Genomic DNA, 17,178 nt, shown 5'->3' on the forward strand with positions numbered 1-17,178 from the left:
AGTGAATCTCAGGTGGAGATGAGAGGGCGTACAGAAGAGAGATATACCGGCTGGTTGAGTGAATCTCAGGTGGAGATGAGAGGGCGTACAGGCGAGAGATATACCGGCTGGTCGAGTGAATCTCAGGTGGAGATGAGAGGGTGTACAGGAGAGAGATATACCGGCTGCTGAGTGAATCTCAGGTGGAGATGAGAGTGTGTACAGGAGAGAGATATACCGGCTGGACGAGTGAATCTCAGGTGGAGATGAGAGGGCGTACAGGAGAGAGATATACCGGCTGGTCGAGTGAATCTCAGCAGGAGATGAGAGGGCGTACAGGAGAGACATATACTGGCTAGTCGAGTGAATCTCAGGTGGAGATGACAGGGCGTACAGGAGAGAGATATATCGGCTGCTTGATTGAACCTCAGGTGGAGATGAGAGGGCGTACAGGAGTGAGATATTCCGGCTGGTTGAGTGAATCTCAGGTGGTGATGAGAGGGTGTACAGGAGAGAGATATACCGGCTGGTTGTCAGAATCGCAGGGGGAGATGAGAGGGTGTACAGGGGAGAGATATACCGGCTGCTTGAGTGAATCTCAGATGGAGATGAGAGGGTGTACAGGACAGAGATATACTGGTTGGTTGAGTGAATCTCAGGTGGAGATGAGAGGGTGTAGAGGAGTGAGATATACCGGCTGGACGAGTGAATCTCAGGTGGAGATGAGAGAGTGTACAGGAGAGAGATTTACCAGCTGGTCGAGTGAATCTCAGGTGGAGAGGAGAGGGCGTACAGGAGAGAGATATACCGGCTGGTCGAGTGAATCTCAGGTGGAGATGAGAGGGTGTAGAGGAGTGAGATATACCGGCTGGACGAGTGAATCTCAGGTGGAGATCAGAGAGTGTACAGGAGAGAGATTTACCAGCTGGTCGAGTGAATCGCAGGTGGAGAGGAGAGGGCGTACAGGAGAGAGATATACCGGCTGGTCGAGTGAATCTCAGGTAGAGATGAGAGGGTGTACAGGAGAGAGATATACCGGCTGGTCGAGTGAATCTCAGGTGGAGATGAGAGGGTGTACAGGAGAGAGATATACCGGCTGCTCGAGTGAATCTCAGGTGGAGATGAGAGAGCATACAGGAGAGAGATATACTGGCTGGTCGAGTGAATCTCAGCAGGAGATGAGTGGGTGTACAGGAGAGAGATATACTGGCTGGTTGTCAGAATCTCAGGAGGAGATGAGAGGGTGTACAGGAGAGAGTTATACAGGCTGCTTGAGTGAATCTCAGGTGGAGATGAGAGGGTGTACAAGAGAGAGATATACCGGCTGGTTGTCAGAATCGCAGCGGGAGATGACAGGGTGTACAGGAGAGAGATATAACGGCTTGTAGAGTGAATCTCAGATGGAGATGAGAGGGTGTACAGGAGAGAGATATACCAGCTGGATGAGTGAGTCTCAGGTGGAGATGAGAGGGTGTACAGGAGAGAGATACACCGGCTGGTCGAGTGAATCTCAGGTGGAGATGAGAGGGTGTACAGGAGAGAGATATACCGGCTGCTTGAGTGAATCTCAGGTGGAGATGAGAGAGCATACAGGAGAGAGATATACCAGCTGGTCGAGTGAATCTCAGGTGGAGATCAGAGGGCATTCACGAGGAAATATACCGGCTGGTCGAGTGAATCTCAGCAGGAGATGAGAGGGTGTACAGAAGAGAGATATACTGGCTGGTTGTCAGAATCTCAGGTGGAGATGACAGGATGTACAGCAGACAGATATAGTGGCTGCTTGAGTGAATCTCAGGTGGAGATGAGAGGGTGTACAGGAGAGAGATATACCGGCTGGTCGAGTGAATCTCAGGTGGAGATGAGAGGGTGTACAGGAGAGAGATATACCGGCTGCTTGAGTGAATCTCAGGTGGAGATGAGAGGGTGTACAGGAGAGATATATACCGGCTGGTTGAGTGAATCTCAGGTGGTGATGAGAGGGTGTACAAGAGAGAGGTATGCCGGCTGGTTGTCAGAATCGCAGGGGGAGATGACAGGGTGTACAGGAGAGAGATATAACGGCTTGTAGAGTGAATCTCAGATGGAGATGAGAGGGTGTACAGGAGAGAGATCTACCAGCTGGATGAGTGAATCTCAGGTGGAGATGAGAGGGTGTACAGGAGAGAGATATACCGGCTGCTTGAGTGACTCTCAGGTGGAGATGAGAGGGTGTACAGGAGGGAGATATACCGGCTGCTTGAGTGAGTCTCAGGTGGAGATGAGAGGGTGTACAGGAGGGAGATATACCGGCTGCTTGAGTGACTCTCAGGTGGAGATGAGAGGGTGTACAGGAGGGAGATATACCGGATGCTTGAGTGAACTACAGGTGGAGATGAGAGGGCGTACAGGAGGGAGATATACCGGCAGGTCGAGTGAATCTCAGGTGGAGATGAGAGGGCGTACAGGAGAGAGATATACCGGCTGGTCGAGTGAATCTCAGCAGGAGATGAGAGGGCGTACAGGAGAGACATATACTGGCTAGTCGAGTGAATCTCAGGTGGAGATGACAGGGCGTACAGGAGAGAGATATACCGGCTGCTTGATTGAACCTCAGGTGGAGATGAGAGGGCGTACAGGAGTGAGATATTCCGGCTGGTTGAGTGAATCTCAGGTGGTGATGAGAGGGTGTACAGGAGAGAGATATACCGGCTGGTTGTCAGAATCGCAGGGGGAGATGAGAGGGTGTACAGGGGAGAGATATACCGGCTGCTTGAGTGAATCTCAGATGGAGATGAGAGGGTGTACAGGACAGAGATATACTGGTTGGTTGAGTGAATCTCAGGTGGAGATGAGAGGGTGTAGAGGAGTGAGATATACCGGCTGGACGAGTGAATCTCAGGTGGAGATGAGAGAGTGTACAGGAGAGAGATTTACCAGCTGGTCGAGTGAATCTCAGGTGGAGAGGAGAGGGCGTACAGGAGAGAGATATACCGGCTGGTCGAGTGAATCTCAGGTGGAGATGAGAGGGTGTAGAGGAGTGAGATATACCGGCTGGACGAGTGAATCTCAGGTGGAGATGAGAGAGTGTACAGGAGAGAGATTTACCAGCTGGTCGAGTGAATCTCAGGTGGAGAGGAGAGGGCGTACAGGAGAGAGATATACCGGCTGGTCGAGTGAATCTCAGGTAGAGATGAGAGGGTGTACAGGAGAGAGATATACCGGCTGGTCGAGTGAATCTCAGGTGGAGATGAGAGGGTGTACAGGAGAGAGATATACCAGCTGGTCGAGTGAATCTCAGGTGGAGATCAGAGGGCATTCACGAGGAAATATACCGGCTGGTCGAGTGAATCTCAGCAGGAGATGAGAGGGTGTACAGAAGAGAGATATACTGGCTGGTTGTCAGAATCTCAGGTGGAGATGACAGGATGTACAGCAGACAGATATAGTGGCTGCTTGAGTGAATCTCAGGTGGAGATGAGAGGGTGTACAGGAGAGAGATATACCGGCTGGTCGAGTGAATCTCAGGTGGAGATGAGAGGGTGTACAGGAGAGAGATATACCGGCTGCTTGAGTGAATCTCAGGTGGAGATGAGAGGGTGTACAGGAGAGATATATACCGGCTGGTTGAGTGAATCTCAGGTGGTGATGAGAGGGTGTACAAGAGAGAGGTATGCCGGCTGGTTGTCAGAATCGCAGGGGGAGATGACAGGGTGTACAGGAGAGAGATATAACGGCTTGTAGAGTGAATCTCAGATGGAGATGAGAGGGTGTACAGGAGAGAGATCTACCAGCTGGATGAGTGAATCTCAGGTGGAGATGAGAGGGTGTACAGGAGAGAGATATACCGGCTGCTTGAGTGACTCTCAGGTGGAGATGAGAGGGTGTACAGGAGGGAGATATACCGGCTGCTTGAGTGAGTCTCAGGTGGAGATGAGAGGGTGTACAGGAGGGAGATATACCGGCTGCTTGAGTGACTCTCAGGTGGAGATGAGAGGGTGTACAGGAGGGAGATATACCGGATGCTTGAGTGAACTACAGGTGGAGATGAGAGGGCGTACAGGAGGGAGATATACCGGCAGGTCGAGTGAATCTCAGGTGGAGATGAGAGGGCGTACAGGAGAGAGATATACCGGCTGGTCGAGTGAATCTCAGCAGGAGATGAGAGGGCGTACAGGAGAGACATATACTGGCTAGTCGAGTGAATCTCAGGTGGAGATGACAGGGCGTACAGGAGAGAGATATACCGGCTGCTTGATTGAACCTCAGGTGGAGATGAGAGGGCGTACAGGAGTGAGATATTCCGGCTGGTTGAGTGAATCTCAGGTGGTGATGAGAGGGTGTACAGGAGAGAGATATACCGGCTGGTTGTCAGAATCGCAGGGGGAGATGAGAGGGTGTACAGGGGAGAGATATACCGGCTGCTTGAGTGAATCTCAGATGGAGATGAGAGGGTGTACAGGACAGAGATATACTGGTTGGTTGAGTGAATCTCAGGTGGAGATGAGAGGGTGTAGAGGAGTGAGATATACCGGCTGGACGAGTGAATCTCAGGTGGAGATGAGAGAGTGTACAGGAGAGAGATTTACCAGCTGGTCGAGTGAATCTCAGGTGGAGAGGAGAGGGCGTACAGGAGAGAGATATACCGGCTGGTCGAGTGAATCTCAGGTGGAGATGAGAGGGTGTAGAGGAGTGAGATATACCGGCTGGACGAGTGAATCTCAGGTGGAGATGAGAGAGTGTACAGGAGAGAGATTTACCAGCTGGTCGAGTGAATCTCAGGTGGAGAGGAGAGGGCGTACAGGAGAGAGATATACCGGCTGGTCGAGTGAATCTCAGGTAGAGATGAGAGGGTGTACAGGAGAGAGATATACCGGCTGGTCGAGTGAATCTCAGGTGGAGATGAGAGGGTGTACAGGAGAGAGATATACCGGCTGCTCGAGTGAATCTCAGGTGGAGATGAGAGGGCGTACAGGAGAGAGATATACCGGCTGCTTGAGTGAATCTCAGGTGTAGATGAGAGAGCATACAGGAGAGAGATATACCGGCTGGTCGAGTGAATCTCAGGTGGAGATCAGAGGGCGTTCAGGAGAGAAATATACCGGCTTGTCGAGTGAATCTCAGCAGGAGATGAGAGGGTGTACAGGAGAGAGATATACTGGCTGGTTGTCAGAATCTCAGGTGGAGATGACAGGATGTAGAGCAGACAGATATAGTGGTTGGTTGAGTGAATCTCAGATGGAGATGAGAGGGTGCACAGGAGAGATATATACCGGCTGGTTGTCAGAATCTCAGGTGAAGATGAGAGGTTGTACAGGAGAGAGATATGGAGGCTGCTTGAGTGAATCTCAGGTGGTGATGAGAGGGTGTACAAGAGAGAGATATACCGGCTGGTTGTCAGAATCGCAGGGGGAGATGACAGGGTGTACAGGAGAGAGATAAAACGGCTTGTAGAGTGAATCTCAGATGGAGATGAGAGGGTGTACAGGAGAGAGATCTACCAGCTGGATGAGTGAATCTCAGATGGAGATGAGAGGGTGTACAGGAGAGAGATATACCTGCTGGTTGTCAGAATCTCAGGTGGAGATGAGAGGGTGTGCAGGGGAGAGATATACCGGCTGCTTGAGTGAATCTCAGGTGGAGATGAGAGGGCGTACAGGAGGGAGATATATCGGCTGGTCGAGTGAATCTCAGGTGGAGATGAGAGGGTGTACAGGAGAGAGATGTACCGGCTGGTTGAGTGAATCTCAGGTGGTGATGAGAGTGTGTACAGGAGAGAGATATACCGGCTGGTTGTCAGAATCGCAGTGGGAGATGACAGGGTGTACTGGAGAGAGATATAACGGCTCGTAGAGTGAATCTCAGATGGAGATGAGAGGGTGTACAGGACAGAGATATACTGGTTGGTTGAGTGAATCTCAGGTGGAGATGAGAGGGTGTAGAGGAGTGAGATATACCGGCTGGACGAGTGAATCTCAGGTGGAGATCAGAGAGTGTACAGGAGAGAGATATACCGGCTGCTTGAGTGAATCTCAGGTGGAGATGAGAGGGTGTACAGGAGAGAGATATACCGGCTGCTTGAGTGAGTCTCAGGTGGAGATGAGAGGGTGTACAGGAGGGAGATATACCGGATGCTTGAGTGAACTACAGGTGGAGATGAGAGGGCGTACAGGAGAGAGATATACCGGCAGGTCGAGTGAATCTCAGGTGGAGATCAGAGGGCGTTCAGGAGGAAATATACCGGCTGGTCGAGTGAATCTCAGCAGGAGATGAGAGGGTGTACAGGGGAGAGATATACCGGCTGGTCGAGTGAATCTCAGGTGGAGATGAGAGGGTGTTAAGGAGAGAGATTTTCCGGCTGCTTGAGTGAATCTCAGGTGGAGATGAGAGGGTGTACAGGAGAGAGATATATCGGCTGCTTGAGTGAATCTCAGGTGGAGATGAGAGGGTGTACAGGAGAGAGATACACCGGCTGCTTGAGTGAATCTCAGGTGGAGATGAGAGGGTGTACAGGAGAGAGATAGAACGGCTGGTCGAGTGAATCTCAGGTGGAGATCAGAGGGTGTACAGGAGAGAGATACACCGGCTGGTCGAGTGAATCTCAGGAGCAGATGAGAGGGCGTACAGGAGAGAGATATACAGGCTGCTTGAGTGAATCTCAGGTGGAGATGAGAGGGCGTACAGAAGAGAGATATACTGGCTGGTTGAGTGAATCTCAGGTGGAGATGAGAGGGCGTACAGGCGACAGATATACCGGCTGGTCGAGTGAATCTCAGGTGGAGATGAGAGGGTGTACAGGAGAGAGATATACCGGCTGCTGAGTGAATCTCAGGTGGAGATGAGAGTGTGTACAGGAGAGAGATATACCGGCTGGTCGAGTGAATCTCAGGTGGAGATGACAGGGTGTACAGGAGACAGATATACCGGCTGGTCGAGTGAATCTCAGGTGGAGATGAGAGGGCGTACAGGAGAGAGATATACCGGCTGGTCGAGTGAATCTCAGCAGGAGATGAGAGGGCGTACAGGAGAGACATATACCGGCTAGTCGAGTGAATCTCAGGTGGAGATGAGAGGGTGTACAGGAGAGAGATATACCGGCTGCTTGAGTGAATCTCAGGTGGAGATGAGAGAGCATACAGGAGAGAGATATACCGGCTGGTCGAGTGAATCTCAGGTGGAGATCAGAGGGCGTTCAGGAGGAAATATACCGGCTGGTCGAGTGAATCTCAGCAGGAGATGAGAGGGTGTACAGGAGAGAGATATACCAGCTGGATGAGTGAGTCTCAGGTGGAGATGAGAGGGTGTACAGGAGAGAGATACACCGGCTGGTCGAGTGAATCTCAGGTGGAGATGAGAGGGTGTACAGGAGAGAGATATACCGGCTGCTTGAGTGAATCTCAGGTGGAGATGAGAGAGCATACAGGAGAGAGATATACCAGCTGGTCGAGTGAATCTCAGGTGGAGATCAGAGGGCATTCACGAGGAAATATACCGGCTGGTCGAGTGAATCTCAGCAGGAGATGAGAGGGTGTACAGAAGAGAGATATACTGGCTGGTTGTCAGAATCTCAGGTGGAGATGACAGGATGTACAGCAGACAGATATAGTGGCTGCTTGAGTGAATCTCAGGTGGAGATGAGAGGGTGTACAGGAGAGAGATATACCGGCTGGTCGAGTGAATCTCAGGTGGAGATGAGAGGGTGTACAGGAGAGAGATATACCGGCTGCTTGAGTGAATCTCAGGTGGAGATGAGAGGGTGTACAGGAGAGATATATACCGGCTGGTTGAGTGAATCTCAGGTGGTGATGAGAGGGTGTACAAGAGAGAGGTATGCCGGCTGGTTGTCAGAATCGCAGGGGGAGATGACAGGGTGTACAGGAGAGAGATATAACGGCTTGTAGAGTGAATCTCAGATGGAGATGAGAGGGTGTACAGGAGAGAGATCTACCAGCTGGATGAGTGAATCTCAGGTGGAGATGAGAGGGTGTACAGGAGAGAGATATACCGGCTGCTTGAGTGACTCTCAGGTGGAGATGAGAGGGTGTACAGGAGGGAGATATACCGGCTGCTTGAGTGAGTCTCAGGTGGAGATGAGAGGGTGTACAGGAGGGAGATATACCGGCTGCTTGAGTGACTCTCAGGTGGAGATGAGAGGGTGTACAGGAGGGAGATATACCGGATGCTTGAGTGAACTACAGGTGGAGATGAGAGGGCGTACAGGAGGGAGATATACCGGCAGGTCGAGTGAATCTCAGGTTGAGATGAGAGGACGTACAGGAGAGAGATATACCGGCTGGTTGAGTGAATCTCAGGTGGAGATGAGAGGGTGTACAGGAGAGAGATATACCGGCTGGTCGAGTGAATCTCAGGTGGAGATGAGAGGGCGTACAGGAGAGAGATATACTGGCTGGTCGAGTGAATCTCAGGAGGAGATGAGAGGGCGTACAGGAGAGACATATACCGGCTAGTCGATTGAATCTGAGGTGGAGATGACAGGGCGTACAGGAGAGAGATATACCGGCTGCTTGACTGAATCTCAGGTGGAGATGAGAGGGTGTACAGGCGAGAGATATACCGGCTGGTTGAGTGAATCTCAGGTGGTGATGAGAGGGTGTACAAGAGAGAGATATACCGGCTGGTTGTCAGAATCGCAGCGGGAGATGACAGGGCGTACAGGAGAGAGATATACCGGCTGCTTAACTGAATCTCAGATGGAGATGAGAGGGTGTACAGGAGAGAGATATACCAGCTGGATGAGTGAATCTCAGGTGGAGATGAGAGGGTGTACAAGAGAGAGATATACCGGCTGCTTGAGTGAATCTCAGGTGGAGATGAGAGGGCGTAGAGGAGAGAGATATACCGCTGCTTGAGCGAATCTCAGGTGGAGATGAGAGGGTGTACAGGAGAGAGATATACCGGCTGCTTGAGTGAATCTCAGGTGGTGATGACAGGGTGTACAGCAGACTGATACAGTGGGGTATAGTGAATCTCAGGTGGAGATGAGAGGGTGTACAGGAGAGAGATATACCGGCTGGTTGAGTGAAACTCAGGTGGAGATGAGAGGGTGTACAGGAGAGAGATATACCGGCTGGTCGAGTGAATCTCAGGTGGAGATGAGAGGGTGTTCAGGAGAGAGATATACCGGCTGCTTGAGTGAATCTCAGGTGGAGATGAGAGAGCATACAGGAGAGAGATATACCGGCTGCTTGAGTGAATCTCAGGTGGAGATGAGAGGGTGTACAGGAGAGAGATAGAACGGCTGGTCGAGTGAATCTCAGGTGGAGATGAGAGGGCGTACAGAAGAGAGATATACCGGCTGGTTGAGTGAATCTCAGGTGGAGATGAGAGGGCGTACAGGCGAGAGATATACCGGCTGGTCGAGTGAATCTCAGGTGGAGATGAGAGGGTGTACAGGAGAGAGATATACCGGCTGCTGAGTGAATCTCAGGTGGAGATGAGAGTGTGTACAGGAGAGAGATATACCGGCTGGACGAGTGAATCTCAGGTGGAGATGAGAGGGCGTACAGGAGAGAGATATACCGGCTGGTCGAGTGAATCTCAGCAGGAGATGAGAGGGCGTACAGGAGAGACATATACTGGCTAGTCGAGTGAATCTCAGGTGGAGATGACAGGGCGTACAGGAGAGAGATATATCGGCTGCTTGATTGAACCTCAGGTGGAGATGAGAGGGCGTACAGGAGTGAGATATTCCGGCTGGTTGAGTGAATCTCAGGTGGTGATGAGAGGGTGTACAGGAGAGAGATATACCGGCTGGTTGTCAGAATCGCAGGGGGAGATGAGAGGGTGTACAGGGGAGAGATATACCGGCTGCTTGAGTGAATCTCAGATGGAGATGAGAGGGTGTACAGGACAGAGATATACTGGTTGGTTGAGTGAATCTCAGGTGGAGATGAGAGGGTGTAGAGGAGTGAGATATACCGGCTGGACGAGTGAATCTCAGGTGGAGATGAGAGAGTGTACAGGAGAGAGATTTACCAGCTGGTCGAGTGAATCTCAGGTGGAGAGGAGAGGGCGTACAGGAGAGAGATATACCGGCTGGTCGAGTGAATCTCAGGTGGAGATGAGAGGGTGTAGAGGAGTGAGATATACCGGCTGGACGAGTGAATCTCAGGTGGAGATCAGAGAGTGTACAGGAGAGAGATTTACCAGCTGGTCGAGTGAATCGCAGGTGGAGAGGAGAGGGCGTACAGGAGAGAGATATACCGGCTGGTCGAGTGAATCTCAGGTAGAGATGAGAGGGTGTACAGGAGAGAGATATACCGGCTGGTCGAGTGAATCTCAGGTGGAGATGAGAGGGTGTACAGGAGAGAGATATACCGGCTGCTCGAGTGAATCTCAGGTGGAGATGAGAGAGCATACAGGAGAGAGATATACTGGCTGGTCGAGTGAATCTCAGCAGGAGATGAGTGGGTGTACAGGAGAGAGATATACTGGCTGGTTGTCAGAATCTCAGGAGGAGATGAGAGGGTGTACAGGAGAGAGTTATACAGGCTGCTTGAGTGAATCTCAGGTGGAGATGAGAGGGTGTACAAGAGAGAGATATACCGGCTGGTTGTCAGAATCGCAGCGGGAGATGACAGGGTGTACAGGAGAGAGATATAACGGCTTGTAGAGTGAATCTCAGATGGAGATGAGAGGGTGTACAGGAGAGAGATATACCAGCTGGATGAGTGAGTCTCAGGTGGAGATGAGAGGGTGTACAGGAGAGAGATACACCGGCTGGTCGAGTGAATCTCAGGTGGAGATGAGAGGGTGTACAGGAGAGAGATATACCGGCTGCTTGAGTGAATCTCAGGTGGAGATGAGAGAGCATACAGGAGAGAGATATACCAGCTGGTCGAGTGAATCTCAGGTGGAGATCAGAGGGCATTCACGAGGAAATATACCGGCTGGTCGAGTGAATCTCAGCAGGAGATGAGAGGGTGTACAGAAGAGAGATATACTGGCTGGTTGTCAGAATCTCAGGTGGAGATGACAGGATGTACAGCAGACAGATATAGTGGCTGCTTGAGTGAATCTCAGGTGGAGATGAGAGGGTGTACAGGAGAGAGATATACCGGCTGGTCGAGTGAATCTCAGGTGGAGATGAGAGGGTGTACAGGAGAGAGATATACCGGCTGCTTGAGTGAATCTCAGGTGGAGATGAGAGGGTGTACAGGAGAGATATATACCGGCTGGTTGAGTGAATCTCAGGTGGTGATGAGAGGGTGTACAAGAGAGAGGTATGCCGGCTGGTTGTCAGAATCGCAGGGGGAGATGACAGGGTGTACAGGAGAGAGATATAACGGCTTGTAGAGTGAATCTCAGATGGAGATGAGAGGGTGTACAGGAGAGAGATCTACCAGCTGGATGAGTGAATCTCAGGTGGAGATGAGAGGGTGTACAGGAGAGAGATATACCGGCTGCTTGAGTGACTCTCAGGTGGAGATGAGAGGGTGTACAGGAGGGAGATATACCGGCTGCTTGAGTGAGTCTCAGGTGGAGATGAGAGGGTGTACAGGAGGGAGATATACCGGCTGCTTGAGTGACTCTCAGGTGGAGATGAGAGGGTGTACAGGAGGGAGATATACCGGATGCTTGAGTGAACTACAGGTGGAGATGAGAGGGCGTACAGGAGGGAGATATACCGGCAGGTCGAGTGAATCTCAGGTTGAGATGAGAGGACGTACAGGAGAGAGATATACCGGCTGGTTGAGTGAATCTCAGGTGGAGATGAGAGGGTGTACAGGAGAGAGATATACCGGCTGGTCGAGTGAATCTCAGGTGGAGATGAGAGGGCGTACAGGAGAGAGATATACTGGCTGGTCGAGTGAATCTCAGGAGGAGATGAGAGGGCGTACAGGAGAGACATATACTGGCTAGTCGAGTGAATCTCAGGTGGAGATGACAGGGCGTACAGGAGAGAGATATATCGGCTGCTTGATTGAACCTCAGGTGGAGATGAGAGGGCGTACAGGAGTGAGATATTCCGGCTGGTTGAGTGAATCTCAGGTGGTGATGAGAGGGTGTACAGGAGAGAGATATACCGGCTGGTTGTCAGAATCGCAGGGGGAGATGAGAGGGTGTACAGGGGAGAGATATACCGGCTGCTTGAGTGAATCTCAGATGGAGATGAGAGGGTGTACAGGACAGAGATATACTGGTTGGTTGAGTGAATCTCAGGTGGAGATGAGAGGGTGTAGAGGAGTGAGATATACCGGCTGGACGAGTGAATCTCAGGTGGAGATGAGAGAGTGTACAGGAGAGAGATTTACCAGCTGGTCGAGTGAATCTCAGGTGGAGAGGAGAGGGCGTACAGGAGAGAGATATACCGGCTGGTCGAGTGAATCTCAGGTGGAGATGAGAGGGTGTAGAGGAGTGAGATATACCGGCTGGACGAGTGAATCTCAGGTGGAGATGAGAGAGTGTACAGGAGAGAGATTTACCAGCTGGTCGAGTGAATCTCAGGTGGAGAGGAGAGGGCGTACAGGAGAGAGATATACCGGCTGGTCGAGTGAATCTCAGGTAGAGATGAGAGGGTGTACAGGAGAGAGATATACCGGCTGGTCGAGTGAATCTCAGGTGGAGATGAGAGGGTGTACAGGAGAGAGATATACCGGCTGCTCGAGTGAATCTCAGGTGGAGATGAGAGAGCTTACAGGAGAGAGATATACTGGCTGGTCGAGTGAATCTCAGCAGGAGATGAGTGGGTGTACAGGAGAGAGATATACTGGCTGGTTGTCAGAATCTCAGGAGGAGATGAGAGGGTGTACAGGAGAGAGTTATACAGGCTGCTTGAGTGAATCTCAGGTGGAGATGAGAGGGTGTACAAGAGAGAGATATACCGGCTGGTTGTCAGAATCGCAGCGGGAGATGACAGGGTGTACAGGAGAGAGATATAACGGCTTGTAGAGTGAATCTCAGATGGAGATGAGAGGGTGTACAGGAGAGAGATATACCAGCTGGATGAGTGAGTCTCAGGTGGAGATGAGAGGGTGTACAGGAGAGAGATACACCGGCTGGTCGAGTGAATCTCAGGTGGAGATGAGAGGGTGTACAGGAGAGAGATATACCGGCTGCTTGAGTGAATCTCAGGTGGAGATGAGAGAGCATACAGGAGAGAGATATACCAGCTGGTCGAGTGAATCTCAGGTGGAGATCAGAGGGCATTCACGAGGAAATATACCGGCTGGTCGAGTGAATCTCAGCAGGAGATGAGAGGGTGTACAGAAGAGAGATATACTGGCTGGTTGTCAGAATCTCAGGTGGAGATGACAGGATGTACAGCAGACAGATATAGTGGCTGCTTGAGTGAATCTCAGGTGGAGATGAGAGGGTGTACAGGAGAGAGATATACCGGCTGGTCGAGTGAATCTCAGGTGGAGATGAGAGGGTGTACAGGAGAGAGATATACCGTCTGCTTGAGTGAATCTCAGGTGGAGATGAGAGGGTGTACAGGAGAGATATATACCGGCTGGTTGAGTGAATCTCAGGTGGTGATGAGAGGGTGTACAAGAGAGAGGTATGCCGGCTGGTTGTCAGAATCGCAGGGGGAGATGACAGGGTGTACAGGAGAGAGATATAACGGCTTGTAGAGTGAATCTCAGATGGAGATGAGAGGGTGTACAGGAGAGAGATCTACCAGCTGGATGAGTGAATCTCAGGTGGAGATGAGAGGGTGTACAGGAGAGAGATATACCGGCTGCTTGAGTGACTCTCAGGTGGAGATGAGAGGGTGTACAGGAGGGAGATATACCGGCTGCTTGAGTGAGTCTCAGGTGGAGATGAGAGGGTGTACAGGAGGGAGATATACCGGCTGCTTGAGTGACTCTCAGGTGGAGATGAGAGGGTGTACAGGAGGGAGATATACCGGATGCTTGAGTGAACTACAGGTGGAGATGAGAGGGCGTACAGGAGGGAGATATACCGGCAGGTCGAGTGAATCTCAGGTTGAGATGAGAGGACGTACAGGAGAGAGATATACCGGCTGGTTGAGTGAATCTCAGGTGGAGATGAGAGGGTGTACAGGAGAGAGATATACCGGCTGGTCGAGTGAATCTCAGGTGGAGATGAGAGGGCGTACAGGAGAGAGATATACTGGCTGGTCGAGTGAATCTCAGGAGGAGATGAGAGGGCGTACAGGAGAGACATATACCGGCTAGTCGAGTGAATCTGAGGTGGAGATGACAGGGCGTACAGGAGAGAGATATACCGGCTGCTTGACTGAATCTCAGGTGGAGATGAGAGGGTGTACAGGCGAGAGATATACCGGCTGGTTGAGTGAATCTCAGGTGGTGATGAGAGGGTGTACAAGAGAGAGATATACCGGCTGGTTGTCAGAATCGCAGCGGGAGATGACAGGGCGTACAGGAGAGAGATATACCGGCTGCTTGACTGAATCTCAGATGGAGATGAGAGGGTGTACAGGAGAGAGATATACCAGCTGGATGAGTGAATCTCAGGTGGAGATGAGAGGGTGTACAAGAGAGAGATATACCGGCTGCTTGAGTGAATCTCCGGTGGAGATGAGAGGGCGTAGAGGAGAGAGATATACCGCTGCTTGAGCGAATCTCAGGTGGAGATGAGAAGGTGTACAGGAGAGAGATATACCGGCTGCTTGAGTGAATCTCAGGTGGTGATGACAGGGTGTACAGCAGACTGATACAGTGGGGTATAGTGAATCTCAGGTGGAGATGAGAGGGTGTACAGGAGAGAGATATACCGGCTGGTTGAGTGAAACTCAGGTGGAGATGAGAGGGTGTACAGGAGAGAGATATACCGGCTGGTCGAGTGAATCTCAGGTGGAGATGAGAGGGTGTTCAGGAGAGAGATATACCGGCTGCTTGAGTGAATCTCAGGTGGAGATGAGAGAGCATACAGGAGAGAGATATACCGGCTGCTTGAGTGAATCTCAGGTGGAGATGAGAGGGTGTACAGGAGAGAGATAGAACGGCTGGTCGAGTGAATCTCAGGTGGAGATGAGAGGGCGTACAGAAGAGAGATATACCGGCTGGTTGAGTGAATCTCAGGTGGAGATGAGAGGGCGTACAGGCGAGAGATATACCGGCTGGTCGAGTGAATCTCAGGTGGAGATGAGAGGGTGTACAGGAGAGAGATATACCGGCTGCTGAGTGAATCTCAGGTGGAGATGAGAGTGTGTACAGGAGAGAGATATACCGGCTGGACGAGTGAATCTCAGGTGGAGATGAGAGGGCGTACAGGAGAGAGATATACCGGCTGGTCGAGTGAATCTCAGCAGGAGATGAGAGGGCGTACAGGAGAGACATATACTGGCTAGTCGAGTGAATCTCAGGTGGAGATGACAGGGCGTACAGGAGAGAGATATACCGGCTGCTTGATTGAACCTCAGGTGGAGATGAGAGGGCGTACAGGAGTGAGATATTCCGGCTGGTTGAGTGAATCTCAGGTGGTGATGAGAGGGTGTACAGGAGAGAGATATACCGGCTGGTTGTCAGAATCGCAGGGGGAGATGAGAGGGTGTACAGGGGAGAGATATACCGGCTGCTTGAGTGAATCTCAGATGGAGATGAGAGGGTGTACAGGACAGAGATATACTGGTTGGTTGAGTGAATCTCAGGTGGAGATGAGAGGGTGTAGAGGAGTGAGATATACCGGCTGGACGAGTGAATCTCAGGTGGAGATGAGAGAGTGTACAGGAGAGAGATTTACCAGCTGGTCGAGTGAATCTCAGGTGGAGAGGAGAGGGCGTACAGGAGAGAGATATACCGGCTGGTCGAGTGAATCTCAGGTGGAGATGAGAGGGTGTAGAGGAGTGAGATATACCGGCTGGACGAGTGAATCTCAGGTGGAGATGAGAGAGTGTACAGGAGAGAGATTTACCAGCTGGTCGAGTGAATCTCAGGTGGAGAGGAGAGGGCGTACAGGAGAGAGATATACCGGCTGGTCGAGTGAATCTCAGGTAGAGATGAGAGGGTGTACAGGAGAGAGATATACCGGCTGGTCGAGTGAATCTCAGGTGGAGATGAGAGGGTGTACAGGAGAGAGATATACCGGCTGCTCGAGTGAATCTCAGGTGGAGATGAGAGGGCGTACAGGAGAGAGATATACCGGCTGCTTGAGTGAATCTCAGGTGTAGATGAGAGAGCATACAGGAGAGAGATATACCGGCTGGTCGAGTGAATCTCAGGTGGAGATCAGAGGGCGTTCAGGAGAGAAATATACCGGCTTGTCGAGTGAATCTCAGCAGGAGATGAGAGGGTGTACAGGAGAGAGATATACTGGCTGGTTGTCAGAATCTCAGGTGGAGATGACAGGATGTAGAGCAGACAGATATAGTGGTTGGTTGAGTGAATCTCAGATGGAGATGAGAGGGTGCACAGGAGAGATATATACCGGCTGGTTGTCAGAATCTCAGGTGAAGATGAGAGGTTGTACAGGAGAGAGATATGGAGGCTGCTTGAGTGAATCTCAGGTGGTGATGAGAGGGTGTACAAGAGAGAGATATACCGGCTGGTTGTCAGAATCGCAGGGGGAGATGACAGGGTGTACAGGAGAGAGATAAAACGGCTTGTAGAGTGAATCTCAGATGGAGATGAGAGGGTGTACAGGAGAGAGATCTACCAGCTGGATGAGTGAATCTCAGATGGAGATGAGAGGGTGTACAGGAGAGAGATATACCTGCTGGTTGTCAGAATCTCAGGTGGAGATGAGAGGGTGTGCAGGGGAGAGATATACCGGCTGCTTGAGTGAATCTCAGGTGGAGATGAGAGGGCGTACAGGAGGGAGATATATCGGCTGGTCGAGTGAATCTCAGGTGGAGATGAGAGGGTGTACAGGAGAGAGATGTACCGGCTGGTTGAGTGAATCTCAGGTGGTGATGAGAGTGTGTACAGGAGAGAGATATACCGGCTGGTTGTCAGAATCGCAGTGGGAGATGACAGGGTGTACTGGAGAGAGATATAACGGCTCGTAGAGTGAATCTCAGATGGAGATGAGAGGGTGTACAGGACAGAGATATACTGGTTGGTTGAGTGAATCTCAGGTGGAGATGAGAGGGTGTAGAGGAGTGAGATATACCGGCTGGACGAGTGAATCTCAGGTGGAGATCAGAGAGTGTACAGGAGAGAGATATACCGGCTGCTTGAGTGAATCTCAGGTGGAGATGAGAGGGTGTACAGGAGAGAGATATACCGGCTGCTTGAGTGAGTCTCAGGTGGAGATGAGAGGGTGTACAGGAGG

This window comes from Mobula birostris, chromosome 3 (genome assembly GCF_030028105.1).
Source record: "Mobula birostris isolate sMobBir1 chromosome 3, sMobBir1.hap1, whole genome shotgun sequence".
In the NCBI taxonomy this organism is placed as follows: domain Eukaryota; kingdom Metazoa; phylum Chordata; class Chondrichthyes; order Myliobatiformes; family Myliobatidae; genus Mobula; species Mobula birostris.